The sequence below is a fragment of the Tauraco erythrolophus genome, chromosome 12, assembly GCF_009769465.1.
Source record: "Tauraco erythrolophus isolate bTauEry1 chromosome 12, bTauEry1.pri, whole genome shotgun sequence".
NCBI lineage: Eukaryota > Metazoa > Chordata > Aves > Musophagiformes > Musophagidae > Tauraco > Tauraco erythrolophus.
This window is the reverse complement of record NC_141476.1, coordinates 21,836,020-21,848,514: the sequence shown is the minus strand read 5'-3', so window position 1 is coordinate 21,848,514 and position 12,495 is coordinate 21,836,020.

Sequence of the window (12,495 nt, the reverse complement as noted above, 5' to 3'; positions counted from 1 at the left end):
AGCTGCTGCTCAAAGGACACAGCACCCAGGGTGTGAAGGGCGGACCCAAGCAGGAAAGCAAGGGGAGAAAAAAGTGGTATTTCCTACACGGAGAGTTGATATGCCTTCTTTTTTTTTCTCCTTTTTTTTTTTTTTTAATGAAAAATACACACCTTTCCCCAGCACTCAGCAGACAGGTTTCAACAACCTCCAGCAGCACTGCTGTGAGCTACCCTGACAGGAAAGGCTGATTATTTTGGGCTCAGCACCACAGTAGCATCCGTAACTGCACGGCTTTGAGCACGGAGCCAGCTCTCGTCTTTCTGCCTTCGCACGCATGTCTGCTTGCAAAAGAGAAGAGGAAGTGCACGTCTATGACGTAAGATATTGCAGAAGAGCAATTTATAGTAAAATTACATGTTTACAGTAAAAAGTACATTCCGTATGCTGTGGATTCACTGAATTTGCTGATTTTTCCCTCTATATTCCAAGGATGTTGGTATTTTCAGACTATACATTTCTCCTGTGTTTCAAATCCCACATTCTGCAGGTGAAGGTTAAATGAATGGGATCTAAGTGTACCCACACCTTTTTTTTCCGCACAAAGTAAGGAGGAAGCAATCCAAAAACAGTTTTCACTTTCACCCTAGAGTAACTTACATACTTCGAGTATCAGCCTAGGCCTCCCCAGGAGCTCCAGGCAGCTCCATGAAATGGATACACAGCATTGTACTGTTCTGAGGGTCTTCTCTTAAAAGTAAGTAATTGTTAGAAGTAGTTCTGAATTTACAGTAACATACCTCCATGTTCTCACATTCATATCGAACCTGAGAGGACTTTGACTCTAAACCTTGCCTATTTTAAGGCTTGTTTGGCAACCTACATACAATTAATTCATACTAAACTTATATTAAAGACTAAGTACAGCTTTGTTCTTAGCAATAAAATACACTGCAAAGTTCACAGGCTTGTACTGTATTTACCATTTTGCCAAGCAGCTATGTATAAAAGGATTCAGACTCAGTGTTCAGTCCTTAGTCCCAATTCAAAGTATTTAAGTACGCAAAAAATTAGTCATATAAAATAAAATATTTTTTTCTATTAAGTTAAGCCCCAGCTATTTCATAAGATATATGTCACATAACAGGAGTAATTTTCCATCTTAACTGCACAGCTACTGCTTGCACGGCCCAGATATGGAACTGCATTAATAGCAGCTAGACCAAGAATAATCACAGCCTAACAGGACTGGTAACAAATAGGAACTCCCTCACATGAAGAGGAAATTTCTTTTATTATTGAACTAGCAAACATATACTCTAAGAACTAAATAGTAATTGAATGTACAAAATATACGTGGAGCAGCAGCAAGACAAGCTTGTTAATTGATCTAAGCTCCCACACTTGTATTCTTTAAGGTAAACTAATTAACCAATATACATACATCATCATATTGATTTTATGTGTAAATGCACTGTTTTGGGAATTGCTAAAATAGAATCTGAGGCTTCACAAAACGACTTGTTTTCTCGGACTCTTAAGGTCCACACACTTGTATGTTATGATTTATATCCGCATTACACAATTTTGTTACTTTGGCCTGCCACCAGGAGAAACTGATTACACAGAAAAATGAACAATTCTTATCTAATGATTCCTTTGATAGCGTAAAGTTTATCATAATGCTAAGTAATGCTAAGTTTGTTTTAGTAATGCTGTTTGTCTCGATGCTTTTTCTCTTCAGAGCACTACCCAAAGCCATTTTCAAAAGCGCTTAGAGTGTGTTGCTAGAACCCATGTAAACATTTTGCTATTACACTGACCTCAATTAAATTTAGATTACACTCAATAATGGGTGTGTGCCAACAAATTGCTTTAGTTGCGTAATGGCCACAAGGCTGTTATTTATACTGAACTCCTTCCCAGGGGCAATTTGCTCCCTGAGCAACCCTCTGGGAATGCCTTCCCCAGCGGCATATCCTCAGATTATCCAAATGATTGCCCATGGGCAGCAGCACTGAGGTCACTTTAGCAGGCACATGGCTACTGACCGACGGGGCAAGCTGATTTTAGGCAGAATAAATCGGAGGCACCTGCCAGCAGTTTGTTCAGATTTCATTTGGCTTTACTTACAACTTCCCCGTTTGACCATCAAGCATCCAGTCCTTTAACAACCTACAGTTATTAAAGTTGAATGGCAGTGTTTTACACAAGTAGGTTCTCTGGGAAAAGTGGATGAAGACCTCTTCCCTCTGAAAAGCATTAAGAAATAGGTCTAAGGAAATCCAGACCATTCATCTTAGTCTGGGGAGAAAAAAATAAAAATAAAAAAATCACACAAAATCCTTTCTTAAATGGCCTTGATCTTCCTTGGGGAAGGAAGTGTCAGCAGGGATGGGTTACAGGCTCCCTTTTCCTCCTTGAATCATTTTTTCTTGTCTCCTCTTTAGGCATCAGAAGGTTTTCATCTCTGACATGAATTATTTATGTTTTGGCTAGGATTCATGTGTTGCCTCTTATGACCACAGAGGAGGACTATGGAACCCAACACATCTGTGTAAAATCTACCTTTGCAACCCATTCCTACCAGTAGAAGTACGAAGTAGGGGAAGAACACAGCAATCGCCACATCATAAAAGATTGCCTCCGAGACAGTACAGCACCTAGAAGCAAGTGTATGTTTGACTTCCCTGAGTTTGCAAGGTAGGTGCAAAAACTGAGAACTTAATTTTCAGATACCCTTACCGAAAGCTGAACTATCAGAAAGACTAAAACTAAAATAGCAGCAATTACAACCTGAAGGAAAAGGGCACCTGCAGTCCATAGAACACAAATTGTGCATAACAGAACCTCAGAGCCCCTGAAGTGATTCCTTTAACTTTAGTAACAGCTTTGTCAGAGAGACGGCTCCGAAACTGGATAAACATTGTCACCTAGTGGCTGCTGAAAACTGCCAGTGAGAAAAATACTCTGAAAACTGTCTCCGTTTCATACCAGTAACGGAATGTGATAGAGTGATTTTCCAAACAAGCTACCAATTACTGTCAGCTCTTTCTAGAGTTTAAATACAGGTCTTCTGTCATCAAGTGGCAGACGTCACAAGACGTAAATTGTTTTCTGTTGACACAAACCTAAAGTTATTATACTTTTGGACACTGGGCGATACAATCTCCATTTACCTTCTTCACTGTGATCAACCATTTTAGACCTGCCTTAAGCTTTCTGCTACTACAGCTCGCAAAGACGCATCTCAGTCTTTGTATTAAAACTTGACATAGGTTTTCTTTCTTCTGTTCTCCTAAAGTTGCAAAGAACTTAATGTAAATTAAGACTTGACTAACCCCTTTGGTGCTGTAGTTTCATCCTATCAAAGTGCAATAACAAATAAAGAGAGAAAAATTTGTAAATTAAGTAACTAACACAAAAAAATGAAATCAAAGCAAAGAGCTCTTTGTGGCCTTTTTTTCCTACCATTTTTCCCCTGTTCCTGAAAAGTCTGAGGCAGATCTTGACAAGACAGATTATTTCAAAAAAGAAGAAACCTCAAGAAAGTCAATCCAAAAAGAAAACAAAATTTAAAAATATCTGGCAATCTATCAGCTATCTTCAATAAAGTAAGATAAACAGTTTTAGATATATTTCAAAACTAGAGATTATGATCTGCTGTTGTATTTTGCGTAAAAATACACCGTATGATTTTTCTTGAGCAGCTTCTGGGAGTAAAGCTTTTTAAAATTTTTTAGAGGACCAAGCACATCCCATAGTACTTCCATCCCCGCTCCCATTTGAGAAAGTCTCGTGCTGTTGAGGTGATCTGAAGCTAAAGGAGATAACAAACAAAAATTCCTATAAAGTAATAAACGAAAACTTAATCTCTTCAGCAGAGGAGCAAGGTTTCTGTTCTTTACATACTTTAAACAGAGCTGACAACTTGTCAGTCTCATTAAATTTAGGTGAGCTGTGTGATGTAGCTATACCCGTGGATACATCTGCCTTCCCAAATTTGTCACTGTCCCACATAGGAGTCTGAAGCTGCAAAGGCAGCAGCAGTAAAGGCACAGAGACTGAACTGCCACACCTGCACTGAAAAATTACTCCAGCTATTAGTGACACCAAGAACTGCGACGTCAAAGGAATGAGAGGGCTGATACAAGAAGCAAACTTCTGTATTGGCTGTATCTATCATGATGATGCATGTAACCGAGGAACGCATTTATTGACCTTAGTTAATACGTGCATTTTTGTTCCTTTAATGTCAGCGAGGATTTCTTTACAATATAGCCTAAGTTCAGCAAATAAAGTACTTAAACTTCTATTTCCCAACACAAGGACACCACATGTAAACAGTCATCTCCCTGCATCAGAGGTCATCAATACCAGGTGGGGATTCGGTGTGTCGAAATTTCGCATGTAGCATTTGGCAAAATCTGTAATATTCTACTTAAATACCTTTGAAGTATGATAATAACACAACAACAGTGGTCTTCTTCAGATTTACTAATGTATCTCAAGGAAACACACAAAAGGATTCAGTAGCTTTCGGGGCCTGATTCATACCATGTATGTGCCTACATCTTAACTACAAGCGTACAAGTGAACTCCATCGACTCTTTCCAGATCAAAACCTTTGAGAAGAGCAGAACCAAGTGTCAGGTAACACAGAAACTGAGAAGAGCTGAGCAAAATGAGCATGCTATTGAGATCAGCGAAACATAGCCGTTAGAGTTGGAAAGGCAGATATAAGCTTAGTGCTGAGCTCTCGTTACAGAGCCAGACAACAGCAGAAGACGTGGAAATGGAGGTCTGAAGCCAGGCCTCCGGCCCGCCTGCTCACAAACTGCACACTCCTTTTGATAGAGGCACGGCTGTTGCATTCCCTTCCGAGTACATTCAGGTACAAAAATCAATCCTCCATCTAGCTGCACGCACCATGCAAGTGATGTTTGAAGACCCTTGTTGGCATACGCACAAAGCAAACAATAAGCCTTGCAATCACTTAAGGTGGAATTAAATTGTGCCACTCTGATGGTGACAAATTTATAAAAGTTGCTGAAAAAAATTACTAATTTTGGTCAGAATTTCAAAATGCTTAAATGAAAATAATATGCAGAGGCTTGTATAATACTCTTCTAGCAAACTGACCATTTTGATCTTTCTCGTTCTTAGTATGATAAAAAAGACAAAGCAAAGACTCACCGATCTCAGCAGGAAATCAGTTTCACTTCAGAAATTGAGAACCCCATCCAGTATTACTACCTGAAGTTAGACTTCTTTGAAGAACACAGCAGTATTGCTAAATGCTCAGCAGAGTCATGATATATTCCAAAACTACAGAAATATCTTTTTCTTACCGATCGTGTGTAGATCTGAACTGCATATGTACCCCTGTTTTGAAGAATTTATACAGGTGGATGGTGAATCTGTGACCATTAATGAGTCTGCGACCATTAATGAGTCTGCATTGCTATCAATCTCAATTGAGTAATACAAAATTGCTCTTTATTCTTGTACTGACTGTTCAGTGACTCAAAAATGATGTTGAATTTCCTGTGTACGAGATGAAAACAAAAATACTATTCTACCCATTAAAAAAAACAAGGCATTTTCTTATCAGATTTTCTCCTTTTATTTATGCAAGATCGTCTTGCTCCATGTTTGTCTAAATCCTCCACAGGCAGCAAAACTAAGACAAAGATCTGGACTGTATTCCATACTGGCAAAGTCGTGTCACATGTTCTAATCCCTGCTGCACCTGTGCAGTTCAAAAGACAACAGTTGGCACAAATACTACTGCAGGTTGAATTTTGCCCCAGCTTTTATATTATTGGTGATGGGGCAAAAGTAGCAACAAACCCAACTTGCTCTCAGAACGAAAAATGGGGCTACAAGTCAGAAGAGAAAAAAATATTTTAAATTTAGGCTTAAAACACATGGAGTCAATGAAACCATATTTTCCTAACAATTTTAACAGTCCATGCTTAGAACCAGTAGTTTTCTTAACCCAGGCACTAAATTCCTATGCCATAGACATATCTCCATTTTGCTTGAGGAAGATACAAGTTCCAGGGAAATTGAAAGCTGAAAATTCACAAGGCAATAAACTGCAGGAGAGTTTGGGGAGCACTGACAGAATCATGACGTCATGACAACTGCCACAATCATTTCCTCCTGCAGTAAAATGCAATAAAACTATGTCAAAAAGGATCTACTACCTGCAATTTGAATAACTTATGTTTGGAACTGAGAAGAACGTTGTAAACACTAGGCATTCTTGTTGTGATAGGATTTCATTAACTGCCAACTGCTCAATTAGCACACTCTAAAAATACATAAAAAAGTTGCATCTTTCAGTCCATCTTTTAATAACAATGTAATAGAACAGGCAAAAGTTTAATCACACATGAATATGTTATGTGAAATAAGTTGCTTGCAGATTGTTTATATTAAATGACATCATGTAATTGAAACCACAGAGACAGTACTAGAATTTAACAGAAAGATAATTTTTGTTGTATTTTTCCATTACACAACACATTATATGAAAACTCTCATCTATATTTGGGAAAACCAGAATGTGCACTTGAACGGAAGCTTTGCTGGCTGTGTTTCAGTTCCATCTTCTAGATATGGAAAAAAATTGTTTGTAGGATATATTCTAGATTTACTCAAGTCACAAGGCCAAAGTGAATGTTCTAAGGAAAAAAAGAAAGCTATGATATCTGCTATTTAACTTGGAAAACCTCCACACAAACTCTTTAAGCTGAAGTAAAATCCTTATGCTGCTAAAGGAAGAAAATGGGGCAGCTTTATTTTTTGAATCTCATATGAAGACATTTCAGATTTCACATAGGAAAAGCAGCAGCAATTACAGCACAAATACTGACAGAAAACATGTTGAAAAGGAGAGAAAGTATTCACAGTCAATACTAAATCTATTTACATCATTCAGAAGGTAACAGAAATCAGTACGTTTTGAATGAAGACACTAAACGTGAGCTCATACTGAGAAAAAAAATAAGCCTTTTGAAAACTCAAAGTAGATAAATGTCTTGGAAAACAAATACATAGTTGTAGAGAAATGATAAAGCAAACCTCTTTAATGAACAAACACCAACAGATAACAGACTCTCAGAACAGAAGTACTGCCACGAGATGGAATTCATTCCTATGCAGGAATGAGCTGTGGTTTAACTCACTGGAACCTCTGTTTTTATCATGGGTAGTTTTTACAGTATCAACAAGAGGCTTGCTACTTTTTGGTAGGTTTATAGTATTTTTTACTTTTACAGTGTTTTTCAGAAAGAAAATGTGTTCATATATATATAATATCCAGATATCTTATATGCCCTTACTAAGACAAAGATATCTAGCCTGATATCACTGTTTTACAATCTTTATTTCATTTTATTCCATGAACACTAAAACATCACTAAGCTGAAAAGAGAAACAATGAGATTGAGTGAACAAATGTGAAAAAAAACCCAAAACAAGCCATAAGGAAGACAATTTACACTACGTAAAACTGATTCCTAAATTAAACACATCAGCTCTGAAAAGAAGACTTGGGCACTATGAAAACCTTTACGTAATTGATATGCAGCATCATAAGTCTTAAAGGCCCAAATATATTAGAATAACCCCAGCTGCCTCAGCAACCTGTACCAGGGAAAGGAAAAGCTACCATCAAGAAATCCAACTGTCATGGCAAGTGTCGGGAGACCTCAAACAGACGTGGAAACTGCAAAAACGCAGATTTTAAGATGTCTGATAAATTCACAGGTACTACATTGGTCTCACTCAGAAGAAGAAACAGTCAGCAACCCACGCAGATTTCCAGGTGGCTCTTTCACTGAGCCTTTGGCACGTCAAGCAATGTTTCATGAACGTGCCGTCACAGGCCAACTAGTGAATCCTCAGCCCATGTGCACACAGCTGCGCTGGGAGCTTCTAGTTGCAGCTGAAATGCAAGAGAGGAACACTAATGAGCACGCACACTGTTCACAGGTATTCCACCCGTCCCCCTCACCCTACATTCCTGGAGGTGCATCGACAATCCACAGCGGCAAGCTGGAGACAATCTGAAAGAACCACGCAGATACCCAAAACTAGGGGGACTGGCCTGTGATGATCCGCCCAGTGCACCTGACCGCGAGGAGCCAAGGTCTTTAGTTTCAGCAGCAGTTCGTTGGTGTTTGAAACTGTGAGGAACAGCTGTGTTTTAAGAAATCTGTTCTATTAACTGGCATGGTTTCAGAAGGGGCATGTCTCCTCTTACACTCTTTGAGATAAAACCCATGCAATGACTGGCTTTCATTCTCTAGAGAACAATGACAAGGAGAACGGATGGGTGACTAAGATTGATAAAAGCCTTTAGAAACTAAGCAGAGGAGAATTTGCATCACATTCATCCAGAAGATGACTGAGCTATGTATATGAATATAGTATTTCAAACGACGACGAAGCCAGTATCCACAACTGAGTCATCTGAAAGGAACTGGAAATAGCTTATGGCTTCTAATGTTCAAAATGCGTAACTTGGAAAACTTCATGAATGGAATTAAATTTTTTTATTACTAGCTTGTTCTGAAACTTGGCTGATAACAAACTCAACGCTTGCGTTGGGTAACAAACACGTCACACATGACAAAGTCACACTGATAAACTGCATAATGGAAGATGTTTCATTGCTAGGAATCACCCTTGAAGAAGACACTGAATTTTTTTTCAGAGCAAGACTAGGCTCTGCAAGCTTACAAGGAGAAGTACTCAATAAAAATCCTTGGTTGGAGAAGTTTTGGACCCCAAATTCATCCCTGTTTGTTGGTGAGCAACTTCCTTATAACTTGACTGTTTCACTGCCACTTGCACCAGCCCAGTAACAGACACCAGGGCAAAAGCAAAATTTCTGCTAGAACAGGCCACAAGCAATGTAAGATCTAAGTGGCATCACTTTTCAAGAATCCAGGAGTCTTCCAAGCGCTGCGACCACTGCAGCTTTAAGGGACAAAGGGCTGAGTGTGGAAAAAATGAGCACATAATACTCTTCAGAAAAAACCCACTGTAAAACTGTGGGGCTTCCCAACCAATCACGACTCTTACCATTACCTTAAAGAGCATCTCTATCTATATGCTGGTCCCCAATTACTTCTCACACGGAATACAGACATACAGATATGGAAAAGAGAGGTTGTCACGTACAGCACGAGTATCTGTTGACTAGTGACAGTCTTCAAAATACCCATTCATTTGTTTCAACCCTCTGCAAATGAGTTAAAAGGTCTACAACCCCATTGACAGAGAGGACAAAATTTTGTCTCTTCTGTAAACCTTAAACACTCTGGTAATTTTCCTAATTCTCTTTTTGCTCAAAAAGGCTTTACAACATTAACCAATTAAAAATAAAACTACTAACATTTTAACTGACAAACACCAGACACTGCTAAACTTGAAAGAGAAAGTTCTGGACACAAATATGCTTAAATCATCATGTCATTCATTTTAGACTGAATTACTAAACAACCTATTATTACAAAATTCTTCTGGTTAAAATTCAGAGGAATCAATCTTCGTGAAAGAATACACCCCATAATACTGCAGGCTACATTGCTCAAATAGCCTTACCTGCTGTAAAGTGAAATCTAAGACCTCTTCGAGATAACCTCACACTGCCAGAGCATGCATGATTACAAACACAGGTAAATTTTTAAAAAGTAAAAGTGTTTAATCTCAAAAAATATCAGAAATACTTTAAGATGGGAAGAACAGCCATTTGCTTTCATAAACTCAAGAGTCACAAAATAGACATGATTTAATATGCAGAGCCAAGAATTTATGTATCAAATATACAGGGCCACGTCAGGTAATGATGAGGATGGGAACACAGTTTTATGACTTTAAAAACAAACAAGTAGTTCTTATTTTGTATATATTATATTTATGATAAGAAGTAAGCATTTAACACATATCTCTTTAAAAAGAAAGAACAACATATTACTAGTTTTGTTATCTCAAAGAAATCAATCTGTTCAAGCTGACTCAGCTGTAAAATTGACAGGCTATAAAGCTATCAAGAAATACGGATGCTCAAACATTCCTTTAACCAAAATCTAAGCAAAGAAAGTTTGTACCACATAAGGAGCATTAACGCACCAAATAATACGCCTGCACTATAAGTACAAGGAGGAAACGTTGAATTTAGCTGAAAAATTTATCTTGGAACATAGTATGAACAGCGTACCAACCAAGCTATAATCCAAGTCATCTTGGTTTTTAAGAACAACTTTGGCAATTGTGCTATATCTAGTGTGGAAGTTATTCAGAATAAATGGTTGCTACTGCACACAACTCCAGTCATCTATCAACTCACTGAAGCAAAGCACTGTTACAAAATTTACCTTGAACCCCTAACCTCTGCTCCTTCAAACAGTGCTGCAGAAACTGGGTAAGGTATTTCAGGACTCCTCCTTGTGGGGTTTTTTTTTCAGTATTTTGTGTGAGATCACCATATATGTTTGTTTAGAAGGTCAGGCCTTAATTAATTTGCTTTGTAACTCCAAATCTCAAGCAGCTGCTTAGTCTTGCCACCTGAAGTCTACTACCAAATGTGGAAATTGCAAACAACCTTGCACCTGTAGCAAAGGCTTTGCAGCTCAGCCCCTGCATTAGAGTTGAAATTTAACTTCTCTTGTTAAACTGAGTTAATTGAGTGAAAAAGAAACTGTGACTAAGGTCAGTGCAGAAGGTCTTCTACCATGTTTTTGTGTTGTTCTCTAGTAACTTCTACAGTAGTGCTAGTAGAGAGACTACTCTCTGCTAGAGAGTGTTTTCTAGCCCTCTCTACTCTCCTCTGATGAACAACTCTCAATGCAGCAGACACAAATTGGAATTGACTCAAACCTGTTTTGTTTTCCTAATCTTTGCATGAAACAGGTGTTACCCCCAATGGAATCTGAGGATTAATCAAAGACAAGCATTTTAACATTCAAACCACTATCCACAGCTTTCACAACTTGAAAGAACTAATGAAAGATCCTTCACATAAGCAGAACAACATAATGTGACAATTCATGGGTTTTGTTTGGGGAATTCTTTGTTTTAGAAGCAGTTAAAGGCTCATGATGACAAGCAGTAACAATGACAGTTAATAGAAAAAAAGTTTGTAATGCTCTATAGGAAAGATAATGGAATACCTGATTTTAAATTATCTTTGTGAAAGTAGTACCTTTATTTTTCCACTAAAATGAGCTCATACAATTAATCCTAAATATGAAAGACTGACATCTCTAGCAATGTTTCTTCCTAAATAATCTAATTTCCCTGAAGTGCTTTGCTCAGGCACTGAAAACATAAAAAGTGCTAATTAGCATGACAGCATATGCCCAGTGGTGCCTTATTTCCTTTTTAACACTTTTTCTGTCCTAGTTGATCAATATCCTAGAATTCAGTGGCCTGCTTAATTCAGAGTTGCAGGCTACCAGTCACAGAAAGCCTTTGTTCCAGCCCGACAGAGTACTCATACCTCTGCTATTGCTGGCAGGTCACCATGGACCGCCAAAAACATATATGAAGACCTGAAAAGAAATAATCATGAAGCCACCCAAAAATCCATTGATTTGGAGCGATTCAAGACAAGCTGGCCTGATAGGTCTGTGCCAGCTCAGTCATAAATTAGGTCATTCTCCTCCTGCACAACTACCTATAGGAAAATTTAACTCTCACTCTCTATCATTAGTTTCATTTGACAGTTTTGGCATTTGAAAGGATGAGGCTGGAATTTAACAAATCTTCGTTACACCGAACAGACTAACAAAACGTGCTGCGTTGAAGTGTTTTATTAGCAAAGCTGATTTTTAGTAGCATCTTGACTCACCACGTAATCTAAAGGAGAGCATCTATTAAAGAGCAGTTTGGTTTGTAGCTAACCCAGGTAGCAATTAAAACACAAATAATTCCAGATTGCCGAGATAGTTATCTCAATGCACATAACCCGTTTGTGATGCAATATATAACCTCACGTGTACACATGCATACGTAAAGGCACACAGCACGATGTTACCAGTTTGAAAGGTATGTCTGAGCCGCGCGTCACCCGCAAGGGTGAAAAACCGTGGCCCGGAGCCTTGGATTGCCACTCTGGAAACAAACCACACCCCGGCTCAGACCTAAAAATGAAAAGCCAACAAGGCAAATGAGCTGCACTTCCTGCATGACTTAATGGTGTCATTGCACCTGTTTATTGCTATGTGTCAGTAACTGCAAAATGCATCAGAAGGAATAAAACACAAAAACATGTCACTCCAGCAAGAAAACGGGCAAACACCGCATGTGCGGGTCTTCCGCACAGCACTGGGCGTGACTAATGGCTCGTCAGTGCCACTTGGCGACAGCTGACTCTAACGCACTTGTTTGCCCATTCACAACGGTCCGTGTCGGTCGGACCGCGACCCGAGCAGGCTCTGACCTGCCGGCGGCCCCGGGAGGCCGCAGCGAGCCAGGTGCCGCCCCCCGGCCCGGCCC